This window comes from Pan paniscus, chromosome 12 (assembly GCF_029289425.2).
Source record: "Pan paniscus chromosome 12, NHGRI_mPanPan1-v2.0_pri, whole genome shotgun sequence".
Lineage (NCBI taxonomy): Eukaryota > Metazoa > Chordata > Mammalia > Primates > Hominidae > Pan > Pan paniscus.
The window spans coordinates 72,161,752-72,178,483 of NC_073261.2; the positions used below are offsets into that span (position 1 = coordinate 72,161,752).

At 40.4% G+C, this 16,732-nt stretch overlaps 1 protein-coding gene and 1 non-coding gene across 4 annotated transcripts in view; one reads left to right on the plus strand and one right to left on the minus strand.

Annotated features, from left to right (window-relative positions):
* Positions 1-16,732, minus strand: part of ACYP2 (acylphosphatase 2) — a 195,823-nt gene that overhangs the window by 137,800 nt on the left and 41,291 nt on the right. The gene's annotated exons all lie outside the window — the stretch shown is intronic.
* Positions 6,319-6,382, plus strand: LOC112438959 (U7 small nuclear RNA). Its single transcript, XR_003027271.1, has one exon. It is a non-coding gene; the product is annotated as a U7 small nuclear RNA (small nuclear RNA).

Consider the following 16,732-nt stretch of genomic DNA (forward strand, 5'->3'; position numbering starts at 1 on the left):
CAGACACATGAAAAAATGCTCATCATCACTGGTCATCAGAGAAATGCAAATCAAAACCACAATGAGATACCATCTCACACCAGTTAGAATGGTGATCATTAAAAAGTCAGGAAACAACAGATGCTGGAGAGGATGTGGAGAAATAGGAATGCTTTTACACGTTGGTGGAAGTGTAAATTAGTTCAACCATTGTGGAAGACAGTGTGGCAATTCCTCAAGGACCTGGAAGTAGAAATACCATTTGACACAATGATCCCATTACTGGGTATATACCCAAAGGATTATAAAACATGCTGCTATAAAGACACATGCACACGTATGTTTATTGCGGCACTATTCACAATAGCAAAGACTTAGAACCAACCCAAATGTCCATCAATGATAGAGTGGATTAAGAAAATGTGGCACATATACACCATGGAATACTATGCAGCCATAAAAAAGGATGAGTTCATGTCCTCTGCGGGGACATGGATGAAGCTGGGAAACATTATTCTCAGCAAACTATCACAAGAACAGAAAACCAAACACCGCATGTTCTCACTCATAGGTGGGAATTGAACAATAAGAACACATGGACACAGGGCAGGGAACATCACACACAGGGGCCTGTCAGTGGGTGGCGGGCAGCTAACCAACATGGCACATGTATACATATGTAACAAACCTGCACATTGTGCTCATGTACCCTAGAACTTAAAGTATAATAGTAAATAAATAAAAGAAAAAAGAGATTAGTAGAGTTCAATTTATTCTACTCATCCACATACTGCTCCCCCTCCAGGTGTGGAAGCTAAATTTGTCTTCACACCCTTCACTGCCATGGGTTACACACATTGTTGTGAAAAATTGGTCAACATGATTGACATTTCATCAGTTTTGATGATTTGGAGAAAAGAAGGAAATTCAACCAAGGCCAACACTTCAGTTGGTACAAATGTGTTCATAAACAAAGCACATGATCATATGAAACATCTTCAATTTTGAAAGCTTTGCCTTAAGTAATGACTTTTGTATCTTTGCAAGCAAATATATATACATGTGTATATTTATATACATATTTTTTTAATGACCATGGTTAGAAGGAATATAATTTTTATTTTTCTAGAGACAGGGTCTCGCTCTGTTACCCAGGTTGAAGTGCAGTGGCACAATTATAGCTCACTGCAGCCTCAAACTCCTGGGTTCAAGGGATCCTTCCTGCCTCAGCCTCCTGAGTAGCTGAGACTACAGACACATCCCACCATCCTTGGCTAATTGTATTTTTTATTTTTGTAGAGATGGGGCGTCCCTATGTTGACTAGGCTGATCTTGAACTCCTAGGCTCAAGAGATCCTCCTCCCTCAACCTCCTAAAGTGGTAGGATTACAGGTGTGAACCGCCACACCCAACCCAAGAATATCAATTTTTAAAACCAACATTCCAATTAGTACAGGGAAAGAAAACGGCACCTTTTTAAAGAAAAGCAAGCCCCTTACAGAGGAGAAAGAACTGTAATTAGAAATGTATTAAGAACTAAAAAGCCGTTTTTAACTTGTTTCCTAAGAAACCGAAAAATAGAACTGACAAGTACAACTTCCAAAGAAGCTTAGATTTACTTACTCTATTATTAAAATTTCCAGTTCAAAATTTTTAGAATTACTAATGAAAGGGGTGAAGAAAGCTCTTACAGGAAAAAAAAAAATTAAGATCCTCAAGTTAAATTTGTAATGCTTCTACTAGTGAAAATTGACCTTCATGAACAAAGAAAACAACAGAGTTGCTCTCAAACAGGTTAATAATGTGTTTAGCAACCAACACCACATTGTGATTCTTATACAACCACAAACGACACAAGATAGTCTCCTAAATTTGTGGACATAACTTTTTGGCATAACACAGCTTTTTGGCAGATAAATTTGCTTAATAGAGAAGATGTGCACTTGGCCATCAGGAACTAGGGCTCTTAGTGGATGGGTAACAGCTCGCCCCCCGATAACATTCCCATATTCCATTCGCTATCTTCAGTATGGGGAGGAAAGCTGTGGACTATATTTCTTTATGTTTGAAGCCCTTCTGAGTAGTTTTATGAGATTAAAAGGGTCATATTTGGGGCTGGACAGCAGACACGAAGGAAGGCCAGCGTGAACCTCTGGGAATGTGCACTCCGGCTCGCGCACTCCAGCCTGTCCCTTGCTGATCACATATGGGGAGGGGGATGTACAAGGTTAACCTTGAGAGGAGCTCTGGCTCAGAGATCCCGGCCCAGGATCTGTCACATACACACAGAAGGCAGCCCAAACAGTAGGAAATGCCCAGCCCTCCCGATAGTCTTGATAGCCTCCCAGTACAACCAGCCACTCCAGTAAATAAACAAAGTGAGCCCTGGCATTTCCCTGTGATTGACTTGGATGGCGCTGCACCTCACAGGGGCAGTGAGGAGGTGATTGTGTCAGGCAGTGGAGAATTACTGAGACCTGCAGATGGATGCTAACAGACCCTCCTCCCACCTTTGACTGTGTAACTACTTCATTACAGGAGTTCCAGGCCTTCAGATAAGGTCAAGAGACCAAAAGTATAAAGCATATCCTCCTTCCTTTTGCCTATCCAAATCTTAACCTTTCCTTTTAAAAATCCCTGTTCTTTACGAAGTCATATTACAATCCCAAAGTCATATTACAATCCCTGCCCACAAGATTTTCCCATCTAGCTGGAGATATGAATATACTTCCAGCCACCTAAGAGACTGTGTCTATTCTGTGACTTAAAAAAAAAAAAAAAACTGTTTTAAGAAAAATTTTTGCAACAGGATTTGGAGGTAAAGTTTTTCTACCACCTGGAATTGGCAACCAAGTATCACCAAGTATCACCAAATGCTAAAAGAAGAAATGAACTGGCCAGGGGTGGTGGCTCATGCCTGTAATCCCAGCACTTTGGGAGGTGGAGGCAGGCAGACTGCTTGAGGCTGTGAGTTCGAGACCAGGCTGGCCAACATGGTGAAACCCTGTCTCTACTAATAATACAAAAATGAGCCGGGCATGGTGACACACACCTGTAATCCCAGCTACTCGGGAGGCTGAGGCAGAAGAACCACTTCAACTCAAGAGGTGGAGGTTGCAGTGAGCCAAGATCGCGCCACTGCACACCAGCCTGGGCAACAGAGTGAGAGTCTGTCTCAAAATAAAAAGAAGAAATGAACAACTGGAGCCAGATTCCTCCTTGAAGGCACCTTAGGACACAACTTACATAGTTCTAAAAATATAAAAACTGACTGCTGATGCATTAACCAAAAGTCATATAAAAGCATAATGAGGAAATGAGGGAAGGAAAGACTAGTGTAAGAGTCACATCTTCATCTATCATAATAGGACATCGATAGATTTGTCTATCACAGTAAAAAGTCACCAGATAATATCTAAAGTTAATGATTTAAGAGATACCAGTTATTTTGAAATTAGAAGGAATACTCAAAAAAATCGCTAAAACTATTGTTGAGGAGTGGGATGGGATGGGTTGAAGAGGCAGTAGTTGCTGGTTTTTAAATATTTTTATCACTGTTTGACTCTTAGCACCCAGGTATTATTTCATTAATTGTTAGAATTATTTAAAAATAAAATTAACATAGAAATAGAAGGCAATATTTTTCTCTATGGAAAAAAAACCGTAAGTTTCATGGGCCTTTCCTGTGCACTGTTTGTCAAAAATGTTGTCTAGAGTACATGGATATGGCTGGTAGGTAGTAGCTGGACTTACATCAAATTCCTAGAGGTTGGCCAGGTGAAGTGGATCATGCCTGTAATCTCAGCACTTTGGGAACCCAAGGCAGGAGGGTCGCATGAGGCCATCATGGCCAACATAGCAAGACCTCCTCTCTCTTAAAAAAAAAATTCTAGAGGCTGAGGATTGTTTATCACATTTTTTGATGTAGGATCCAAACGAAGGTGAGCATGTGTGTATTTATTTCAGTAATGTCCATGAATTTGAAACTGAAGTCAAAGGGGGATAGGGGAGGCTCTCATGGGTGTGCTCCAAGCATCAAAGAAACAGATCAAAATCAGACAGACCTAACAAAGAGAAACAACACACCAGGACCCAAGAACGCAAGCATGCAACTCCAATGGCACCACACATGCTAATTAGCCCTGGAAGATTCACTGCTGAAACTATCTACTGGAGTCATCAGAAAAAGGCCAACCTCTGCTAAATAGCTTCCATTCTGTGGGGAATAAAGTAAGCGATAAGTATAACACACTTTAGAAAGAATAGCGTTCAAAATTATTTAGGTAGAAAAATTCTTCTGCAACACTCCTGATTGGTTCTTTGGACAGGAAAACCAAGCTTTACAAATCCCAACAGGTGTAAAGGAAAATGACGCCAAAAATAAAGCTTTGGCTCATCTTACCAGTGTTTCACCTCAGTTGTCTATTTTATAGGCCATTTAAGTGAAAGCATGCACTAAAAATTTTGACTTTGTCATCCTCAGCTATCCAGAAAATGGCAATACTTAAAATTCTATTTCTAATACAATTACAATTAATGTGTTATCTATAATACACCCTCTACAGTGTTCCTGTTTTATCATCCATTTTACATTTTCCCAAGAGATACTGTATGTTCATTTTCACTGCTCTTTCTCTTTTTAAAATTTATTGGGTTTCTTTAATTCAATGATTACTATTATATCTATTTTAAAATAACTCAGCTGATATATAACAATAATGGCTCTACTATACCTGTCTAAATATTATCCCCGTAATGTATCTGAAATTATATTAGTAACACTTCCCTTGGTAATATCCAATTACTTTTTATGGTTTCTAACTCACCGTTCATGTGGCTTTTTTCCTTTATTGGACATTTGGATGTAGCAGATTATTTTATTATTTTATTTTATTCTATTCTATTTTATTTTGTTTGGTTTTGAGACGGAGTCTGCTTCTGTGGCCCAGGCTGGAGTGCAATGTCGTGATCTCTGCTCACTGCAACCTCTGCTTCCCGGTTTCAGTGATTCTCCTCCCTCAGCCTCCCAAGTAGCTGGGATTACAGGCGTGTACCACCACACCTGGGTGATTTTTTAAATTTTTTTTAGTAGAGACGGGGTTTCACCATGTTGGCCAGGCTGGTCTTGAACTCCTGACCTCAAGTGATCTGCTCACCTCAACCTACCAAAGTGCTGGGATTACAGGTGTGAGCCGCTGCGCCTGGCCTGGACACAGCAGATTTGACACAGTGGTTTTCTCTGAAGACAATGGAAAAAGTGAATACTTTGACAAAACAGTTTTGAGAAATGTACATCAAAATATAGAAGCAATTTTTATAAAAAATGACAGTAATAATTGGGATGGAGAAATGGGATGGAATGAGGCTCTGGGGTGGCATTGGGCCCAAGAACAGGATGAAGACTTCTGTCTTTCATATTATGTGGTAATTTTTAAAAATTGGCTTATTATTTAGAACTTATCAAAATATTCCAGACTCAAAACAATTCCATCACAGACTGATAAACAATTAGCCATTCTCTCTGAACCTCTTTAGATATCTCCTACACAACTCTCTTCCCTCTGAATTATTGTTTATAAAAGCCCAAAGTATTTAAATAAAATTATGGATATCATAACATTTCACCCAAATACTTCAGTATACAGCTATAAAAAATAAAGACACTTTCCTACATAACCATGATGATATCACACATAACAAATATAATACTAATTCCTTAACGTTCTTTCATACCCAGGCCATATTCAAATGCCTCAGTAGTTCCTCCCCCAAATGTCTCTTACAGCAAATTTATCCAAATCAGAAAAAAAATCTGTATCTATATAACATTTTTGATACAAATATAGAAAAATACTACAACTGTGAAATCTAAATGTGGGTATTACGCTATTCTCTGTCTTTTCTCTGGATTCGAGATTTTTTGTAATACAGTGTCCAAAAGATTACCACCATTATATCTGTTCAGATATGATTATAAATGTATCAGAGGAGAGTGTTGTCTAGACTGTGCTGCTGGGCCCTGTGCTGTTCAAAGCTGTCCTCAATTATTTGGACAATGATATAGAAATGATCCTTATCAAATTTCTCAGTTGATGAGCTAGGAGAAACAATGAACATGTCAGATAACTGAATCAAGATCCAAAAACACTTTGACAAACTAAATATAGCAGACTGCTGAGGAAATGAGTGGTGATACACTGGATGCCTTTTTTGTTCAGTAGGAGCTGGAGGCAAAAGGTCACAGGTCGGTAGATGCCGTCATGAGGAAGGGTCCTATGGATTACCAGTAGCTTTGGTGATGGCCAGATCAAATGGAATTGCCTGAAGCACTAAAAAAAAAAAAGTTACAGCTTTTTCAGAATTTGTCCAGCAGGTTTTCTGGTTTTCACTGGAAAATACCTCACACACACACAAAAAAATTAAAATAAATTTTAAAATAGAGTCCTTTATCAAGAGGGCCTGCTGCCCTCCTGGCTTGTGAGCTGCATCTGTTAGCTTTGTGAGATGAGCATTGCCAGCGAACTGGGGTGGCAAATGTGAGACTAAGAAATGGAGGTGGGGGGCTTGGAAGGTGGGGATACAAAAGCCAAATTGCTATAGAATCTTGAAGTAAGTTTCCATCGTTATGAGAAATCTTCAAGGTGAGTAGCAAGGTAGCCTAACCATCTTGGCATCGAACTCAAGCACTTGACTGGGTCCAAATTCAGAGATTATCTTATCCTGTGCTTGGCATATTTCACAAGGACAGATGTGTCAGCCAAACTGGAGATGTGGACATGATAATGAGCAATTTTTTAAAAGTCACAGTATCTGAATGTAGGTCGCCTTGGCATTGACAAGGCAAACAGGAGGATCTCAGTTTGTACAAAAGTTAAAATCCTTTATTCAGTCTCAAGAGTTTTCTGGATCAAATCCTCCATGTCGTACTTCATTCTGTATACACATTCTTCTGTGTCTACCCATCCATCTTTCCTCAAGTCCTTGAGGGCAGAGACTGTATTACTCATCTTTGTATCCACAGTTCCCAACACTCTGCCTGACATATAACAGATACTTTATAATATTTGTGGAATGAATAAATGCTTGCCCAGAGGACACAGGTAATAATCAAATGCATCACCTCATGCTGCATCAGAGACTACATGGCCCTCTGGGTGCTCTCTGACAACACCATGGTCAAGTGGAGCGCACACACTTTGGTTTCCTTGACTGACTAACCAGGCAGTAATTGAGGCTGCACCTAGATAAGAGCATTAAGAATGAGGCACCACTAAGCCAATGGACCAGGGTCTGATATTGCTGGATGGTTGTTTAAACTGAATGTAAAACTTCAAACTTTTAGAATGCAGTGTCACATGTGTGTGTTTTGGTGGATTAAGGCAGTATGTTTTCTGCAACAAGTCAGGCTGAATAGCTCTGATTCAATATGCTTACATGGGTTTCTAGGACTTTTAGAGAGATAACCCTCTGTAAAATGGCCGGTAATCATTGATTTAAAATAGATATATATAAACTCCTTGGATTTCCTGCCAGAAGATTCCTTCATCCAGAGTCCAAGATGCACTGACTTTCCCTTGGGGCAGGGGTAGGGAAGAAACTAACAGGAAGACTGGTTTGCTCTCCTGGCACCCAGTCTCCTCTCCAGTCTAAGGCACCAATGATCAGGTCAGATCAGCTCTGTGAACCATCTTAACATGGATGGGGCATCATATAGTATTGCCTTCAAGTGTACTTTCCTTTGCCTCAAGTCTTAGAGGACTTTGGTTGTCTCTAATGTGTGTGTGTGTGTGTGTGTGTGTGTGTGAGAGAGAGAGAGTGAAAGAGAGAGAGACAGAGAGAGACAGACACACACACAGAGAAAGAGAGAGACAGACAGACAGACAGACCAGATGACCTCTCAGGTCCCTTCTAGATCTAAAATTTTAAGACAATTGTTCTGAAAGTACTAACTAACAATGAATGGCCAGCTTTGGAATTTGTGACTAGCAGTATTCAAAACATATTCATGATTGCAGGAAATAAGGCAGAGGACCCTAAAAGGAGATACAAAACCAAAAAGGTAAATGTGAGTGAAATAATATATCAACTTCAAATCATTAGCAAGGTAATGCCACTGAAATCAACTAGTCTATACAGTGTCTCCAAGATGGTTAGTTAGAAAATAAGGCTGTTTCACTACTTACAATAGCAAAGACATGGAACCAACCCAAATGCCCATCAATAAGAGACTGGATAAAAAAAATATATAGCACATATACACCATTGAATACTATACAGCCATAAAAAGGAATGAGTTCATGTCCTTTGCAGGGACATGGATGAAGCTGGAAGCCATCATTCTCAGCAAACTAACACAGGAACAGAAAACCAAACATCCCAAGTTCTCACTCATAAGCGGGAGCTGAACAATGAGAACACATGACACAGGGAGGGGAACATCACACACCCAGGCCTGTCACGGGGGTGAGGGGCAAGAGGAGGGAGAGCATTAGGACAAATACCTAATGGCTGTGGGGCTTAAAAACTAGATGATATGTTGATAGGTGCAGCAAACCACCATGGCACATGTATACCTATCTAAGAAACCTGCACGTTCTGCACATGTATCCCAGAACTAAAAACAAAAACAAAACAAAACAAAAAAACGCTGTTTGCCGCAAGAGGCACCTCAAAAGGACAAACATGGTCCCAAACACCCCTGGTTCCCATACATATGAATTAATTTTTCTTAACTTCTCATTAATCTGTTTATATTTTCAGTTTATATTGTCCCTTTGCCAGTTCTCTTCCTTACTGTATTTCCTGCAGTCTTCTCTCCTCCCTATGTACCCAGTGCAGGTGCCTACCAACAAGTGTTTCAGCCTCCAGTCTGTCATTTGAATTCATCCTGAATATTCCATTAATGACTCCTCCTAAGTCATCATTATGATTGGGTCACCCTGTCCCCAGCTGAAAGCATTCTTCAATGATTCCTTGGTGCACAAGGGACTAAGTCAAAACTCAAAAGCCTGGCAGTTAAATCCTCACCAATCTGGCTCCTAGACAAGAAGTTAAGATCCATGTCATCTGAACTTCTCCCCAGTTCCTGTGTGCATCCATGATTCACTCCTGGAAGCTTCACCCTGACCCATGCCATCTCTCTTCCATGGAGCATTCCCCCACCTTCCCTCTCCTCTGAATGTCTAAGTTCTACACATGCTCCAAAGCCCTAGTCAGATCCCTCTTTCAGCCTTACCAGCCATTAGCTATCCTTTGGTCTTCCGAAATTCTACCACGCTTATTTACCATTTGACAGAATACTCCCTATTTTGGTAATTAACTTTCATAGGCATAAGTTTTATTGCCTCAGCTAGACTGTTATCTCCTCAAGGTCAAGGACTTTATCCTTTTTTAAAAATTTTCCTAAAGTGCCTAGCACAATGCTCCCCACGGCAGATGCTCAGTAAATAATAAGTGAATGATAACTTTTTTTTTTCGAGACAGAGTTTTGCTCTTGGTGGCCAGGCTGGAGTGCAATGGTGCAAACTCGGCCCACTGCGACCTCTGTCTCCTGGGTTCAAGCGATTCTCCTGCCTCAGCCTCCCTAGTAGCTGACATTACAGGCATCCACCAACACACCTGGCTAATTTTTTGTATTTTTAGTAGTGACGGGGTTTCACCACATTGGCCAGGCTGGTCTCAAACTCCTGCCCTTGGGTGATCCACCCCCCTAGGCCTCCCAAAGTGCTGGGATTACAGGCGTGAGCCACCGCCCCCAGCCGATAACAAACATTTATGAACCACTTCTTTTTGTCTGAAATTATTTTGTCTGAAAACATCTTTAAACTTCAGGACTTTCTCTCTGACTTCATAATGCTATGAATGAGTCTCAGTTTTTTAAATAATGTAATTTTCAAGGGTGTCCACTGCTGATTATAACAGAGGGTCTCAGAGACAGATCCTGGCAAACAATACCCTCTTGTAGCATTTAATATGATTGAGTCACTTACAATTAGACAAGAAAGCATTACATTCTAGAAATTGTCTCTTCCCACTGTGATTGAAAAGGAAAAACTGACTTTAGGTATACTAAATCAAAAGCATATACACATAAATCACAGATAACTCACATGCAGGCATGGTTATGGCCTTACTATGTGCTATTTGGCCTCACCACTCAAAATGTGATCCGGGGACAAGCAAAATCCATACTGTTTGGGAGTTTGTTAGAGGCAGAATATCAGGCTCCACCTCAAACTTACTGAATGAAAATTATTCCTTTTAACAAAAGCCCTGGGTGATTTGAAAAGCACTGGACAAATCCAAAACGAGCAAAAGTGACTGTACAGAGTAATTTTTCTTTTTCTTTTCTGAGACAGGGTCTCACTCTGGCTCCAGACTGGGGTGCGGTGATCACGATTCACCGCAGCCTTGACTTCTCAGGCTCAAGCAATCCTCCCACCTTAGTCTCCTAAGCAGCTGGGACCACAGGTGTGCATCACAACGCCCGGCTAACTTTCTGATTTGTTGTTGTTGTTGTTTTTGTTGTTGTTGAGATGGGCGTCTCCCTATGTTGCCCAGGCTGGTCTCCAACTCCTGGGCTCAAACAATCTTCCCCCTCTGGCCTCCAAAAGTGCTGGGATTAGGGGTGTGAGCCACCATGCCTGGCCTGTACAGGAGGAAATTTTTTTATGTAGGTTCCGGTGAGTACAGGATTTTTATCCTTTCAAAACAGCCTTTCAAAACAGATCGTTGGGCCCCATCCCCAGGGTTTCTGATTCAGTACGTCTAGGGTGGGAGCCGAGAATCTGCATTTCTAACAAACTTCCAGGTGATATCCACGGTGCTGCTGCTGGCCTAGGAACCACACCACAGGCTTATACCATTAAAAACAACAGGCCTCGTATTTTGGGAATTTTGCTCCAAGTGCACTTCCAATAGAAGAGAGAATACTGAGCTAGTAAAACGGAAAAGAAAAAGAAGCAGCAGCAAAATGTTTCATTTATGTTACAAGAAGGTAGCTGTTAACACTCCTTTGTACACAGTGGGGTAAAAATAGCTGAAGGAATTACTATAGCAACAGCTATAATATCCTCAGAGACTTTCTCTCCTGGCATTATTCATAAAGGGAGATCCATCTTACACAAATTCTATTACAACTTTGAGACCTATCACAAACAATAAACATGGGAAACTTATCCCATTCATTAAATACTGTGAGATAAAATACAACTTTAAGATGCATTTGAGAAATGACTCTCTGAGGCCTGAATTTGGATTTGGTCCAGCAATTGAACAATAACAAAAAAAGTAAGTATCTATATGGTTGTGAAACAACAAGAAAAGGAGAGCTGAGAAATGTTGAGAATACTTATTATAAAATTTTTAATTTTTTTAAAAAAAATCCCAAAATAGCTGCTGCTTTTAAAACAAAGACTTACCAAATTATAAATAAAAGGATATATAAAAACCAAAGAGCTCCATCTAGAGTTTGAAAAAAGGGTTATTACTTATACACACAAATAACAAAGCACTCTCTACCCTATTGTATCTATATTCTTTTCATTATTGTTAAAAATACGTATTCTTACAAAATATTTACAAAAAGGATAACTTTTTAAAGTGTGTAATACTGTTCATGTAAAAGAGAACTGACTTTTTCATAATGTCTGTAACCTATTTTTCTTCTAAAAATTTGGCAGTTGTATTTGTCACCGTGAATGATTACCTTCAGGCAAATCATTAAAAAGTTAGGATAGAACATGTATACCTACTATGTAGCCACAAAAGTTTTAAAAATAATTTAAGAATTAAAAAGTTGGGATAGTGTTTAAGGCATTCATGGAGATGACAGCTTATGAAATTGATTCAAGGACCCAGTTCTTACCTGAGCTTGCTATACGCCGTTGAGTAACTCCTCTTTGAATCCTGAGTTTTCCCATCAATAGGGGTTAGATAAGACCAATGGTTCTCAGACCTGGCTGCTCATTGGAAACACTTGAGATCATTGGAAATAATTTGATGCACGGGTCCCAGCCCCCAAGATCATGATTTAGTTGTTCTGCTGTGTGGAGTAGGAGGTGTGGGCAATTTACTTGCCATGTAAAAGCTCCCCAGGTGATTCTGATATGCAGATTGGCTGTATCAGATTGGGTGATCTCCAAGCTGTCTTTCACCCTTAAGCATCCATTGCTCTAGTTTAGTGGCTCTGAAGCTTTCATGTGGATCACAGTCACCTGGAGGGCTTATGAACTCACACTGCTGGAACTTACCCTGGGCTTCGGATTCAGTAGGCTCAACGTGGACCCCAAGAATTTACGTTTCTAACAAGGTGCCAGGTAATGCTGATGCTACTGATCCAAGGTCCTACTTTGAGATCATTGTTCTAGGTTATTTTAAAATTACATTTTCCAATCTTCCAAATTATTCTTACTCTCTTTGACGAAACCACAGTATGATATGGTTAATTAATCTCCTTGATTCCAATCTCCCTTCTTCCAGTTCTTAGCCCATATTTTCAACACAGTTAGTAATCTAACCCACAAATACTATTGTGTCACTCCCTGGCCTGAAACTTTTCAACGACTCCCCATTGCTGACAGAAGGACAAATTCACATGACATGCAGAGCTTTTCAGTTTCCAGTAGTCTGTCATCTGCCTATGTTCCAGTCACATGTTCCCAAAAACACAGTGAAGGCTCTTTCAGCTCAATGCCTTCGTATCTGACATTCTCTTCTCCTGAAAGGTCCTTATTCCACCTTCTCTTTCTGACATGCTTGTCACCATTCACTCTATGTGCCAGGTACTGTGCAAGGCACTGGGAATTCAAAGAAGAAAAGGACAGACAATCCCTGCCTTTAAGGAGCTTACAGTCTTGAGAAGTGTAGACGGCATTGTTGAATGGCAAACACAACACTAGTCTTAATACCTCTCCCCCCTCTCCCTTTCATCCTTATGAGTGGCTGAAAAAGCTGATTACTGCCAGGGATGGACAATAGCACACACATAGAAGTGTGCTGCCAGCTTCTGGGAAAGAGTTTGCTTTCCAGATAAAAATGAAAAGACCCAGAGCCATCCCTTCCCCCAGCCTTCAGTGTGGGTGCACTTGAAGCTGGGACAGCCATCTTATAACCATGAGGGAAAGGACAAGAGAATCCTACAGACACGATCCTGACACTCATGACAGCTCAACAAGCACCAGTGGCCACTGACCTCCAGTCCCCTATATATTTGAGAATAAACCACCATTTGTCGAGCCACTTGTTTATCAGTTTTCTGTTACTTACAGCTGAAAGCATTCTCTTGAGGGGGAGGTGGGGAATATCCAGCAAGTCATCCTTTCACAGCAGCCGTGCTAAATGATGTCAGGAAGCAGAGCACAAAGTGAGGGGCTACAACACAGCAAGTGGGGAATGAAAGAGTGGGGAGCAATCAGCAAGGCGTGGAGACAAGAAGGAAGCATCCATTCCAGGCAGAGGAAAGAACTTCTGCAAAAGTCCTCAGGGAGGAAGAGCACTTGTGGCAGAGGACAGAAAAGCCTGCGAGATGAATAGTGACAGAGGAAGCCAGAAGGAGAGGCAAGGCCTGTCCTGCTCCCCAAGGCAGGAGGAGCACTCCTCCCACTGTGCTGCCCCAGAGCTTCATTCCCAAACTCTACCCCTGTCCTTCCACCCTGTGCTAATTTACCTGCCTACCTCTTTCACCCCAGTTAGACTGGACTTTTCACAACCCCTTTAATCATCTTATGCCCCTTAGCACCTAGCAGAGGGACGTCGAAATACACATAATAAACATTTACTGAATGAAAACATTATCATGATAAAATACTTTAACTATTCAAAAATATCCTGGCTGGGTGCAGTGGCTCATGCCTGTAATCTCAGGACTTTTGGAGGCCGAGGCAGGTGGATTGCTTGAGCCCAGGAGTTCAAGACCAGCCTGTGCAACATAGTCAGACCCTGTCTCATTAAAAAAACAAAAAACAAAAAACAAAAGCTCCTAAAAAGTCATAATCCAATATAAGCACTGACTTACGAATATTTTTGAAGCCCAGTTCTGCAACTGAGTTCCACCACCACCCAGGTATGCCACCTTCACGTGACCGAATGAGATGCTTGCTCTAGAACCTTATTGGAGTTAAAACAGGTGATCTCAGGCAATATTTACTGATTTTTGAGGATTTTCTTTTTTTTAAAGCCCAGGGAGCTTGACTTTAGCAGCCCAGTCAAAAGTACCTGCCAGAGATGAAGGGCCAACCAGGAGTGGTTTTATAGTAGTAAACCTATAACACATGGTTTTATAGTAGGAAGCCTATACTATATAGAGAGAGTATATATACAACTATGTATATATAGAGAGTTACAACCTAACTCTGAAGAATATCAAACCAAATGTTTAGTTAGCTGACCCTTGCCCCAAAAAAGAGGAAGAGAAATACAAACTTGCATTATGCATCAAAATATTGTCCAAATTTGTTTTCAAATGGAAGGTTTATGGGTGATTTTATTTAATTTCCATTTCTTAATATTTTGTAATTGGCTTGATTCACTTAAATTACTTAAATCAATACAATTTTTTTACTTACAAAAGCACAGAGGAGAGCAAAACTTCCTCAGCCACGAGGCCTTAGTTTACTCAGTATGTTTTGAAAAACACTTCATAATTTTTATAATTAAAAGTGAATCCAAAGTTTAAATTTAAATTGCAGACAGCCTTTGACCCATATCCAGGAATCAACACTTCAAAAATATGCGGAATAGCACATACCTCATGTCAGTGGCATGGAGCGGGAGGGAAATAAGGCACAGTATTTTATTGGTTAGAATTGCTGGTGCATGGTGGTAATCAAAAGCAGACCATGCTGGGTGCAGTGGCTCACGCCTGTCATCCCAGTACTTTGAGAGGTCAAGGCTGGAGGATTGCTTGAAACCAGGAGTTCAACAACAGGCTGGGCAACACAGTGAGACCCTGTCTCTACAAAAATAAAATAAGGGCAAAAAGAGGAAAAAAAATAAGAAAAGCAGGCCAGGGACGGTGGCTCATGCCTGTAATCCCAGCACTTTGGAAGGCTGAGGCAGGTGGATCACCCGAGGTCAGGAATTCGCGACCAGGCTGGCCAACGTGGCGAAACGTTGTCTCTACTAAAAATACAAAAAAAAAAAAAAAGTTAACTGGGCGTTGTGGTGGGCGCCTGTAATTCCAGCTACTTGGGAGGCTGAAACAGGAGAATTGCTTGAACCTGGGAGGCGGAGGTTGCAGCGAACAGAGATGCTGTCATTGCACTCCAGCCTGGGCAATGGAGTGAGCCTCCATCTCAAAAAAAAAAATAATAATAATAATAAAAGAAAGAAAAGCAGGCCAACTTTTAGTCAGTTTTCCTGTTGTTTTCAAATTCCCTATATACAATGTGCCCATAATGCCTGCACCAGGCAGATGATCCCACTACCTGCACTGGTGCATGGCTGTTTGCTGTTGCCTCTGCACAGAAAGCTCTTCCCAGACCCTCTGCACTGGCAGCCTCCTCTTCACCATGCGTCTCTTAGCTTAGAAGTCACCTCCATGGAAAGCCCTTCCCTGATTACCCCATCTAGAATTGGAAAACCACCACTCTCTTCTGCAAGACCTTATTTATTGCCTTCATGGCACTTACTACTATTTGAAAGTATCTTGTTTATTGTTTGTTTATTGTGGGTCTTCCCACACAAGAAATTAAACCTTATTTCTTGGTCACTGCTGAATTCTAGTACCTAAAACAGTGCCTGGCATATATAAAAGGTATCAAATATATAATTGTTTAATAAATGAAAAAGATACACATATTATGTATACAAGGATACTCACTGCAACGAGATTCATAATAGCAAAAAACCTGCAGAAAGCTGAATGCCCAGTAATAGATGAATGATTAAATAAATTATAATTTGTCTATAAATCTGAATATTCTGCAGCGATTTAAAAGAACACTTACTGCCATCAAAAGATATCCACAATATACAATACAGTGAAATTTTTTTAAGTTGCAGAATAATATGTGTGGCATGATCCCATCTTCACAAATGACAGAGATAAATGTAACTACATGGGAATGTATAGGTTTTTTTTAAAATAATAAGGGATTATATTACATGTATTTTCAATATATATACATGTTACATGCATAGGAAAAAATGTATAGGACTATGGTATTAAGAGGACAGAAAGAACTTACATCTTTTACTCCACATAAATCCACATCATTTAAATTTTAGGACAACCATGTAAATCTTGTGTAAACTTTTTTTAAAAATCACATTTATTTTGTACTGGTAAACTAAAATAGATTTCCAGTTTTTGGAAAATTGAGATACCTTTTTAAAAAATATTTATTTAAAATATTTCATGCTCAGACCAGACACAGTGGGTAATGCCTGTAAATCCCAGCACTTTGGGAGGCTGAGGCGGGTGGATCACCTGAGGTCAGGAGTTCAAGACCAGCCTAGCCAACATGGTGAAACCGCATTTCTACTAACACTACAAAAATTAGGCAGGCATGGGTGGCAGGTGCCTGTAATCCCAACTACTTGGGAGGCTGAGGCAGGAAGAATTGCTTGAACCCGGGAGGTGGAGGTTGCAGTGAGCTGAGATCATACCCCTGCACTAACTACAGCCTGGATGACAGAGCGAGATTCCATCTCAAAAAATAAAAATGAATACATAAATAAGAAAATGAAAATATTTCATGCTCGAATGCACTGTGGAATACTATGCAGCCATAAAAAGAAATGAACTCATGTC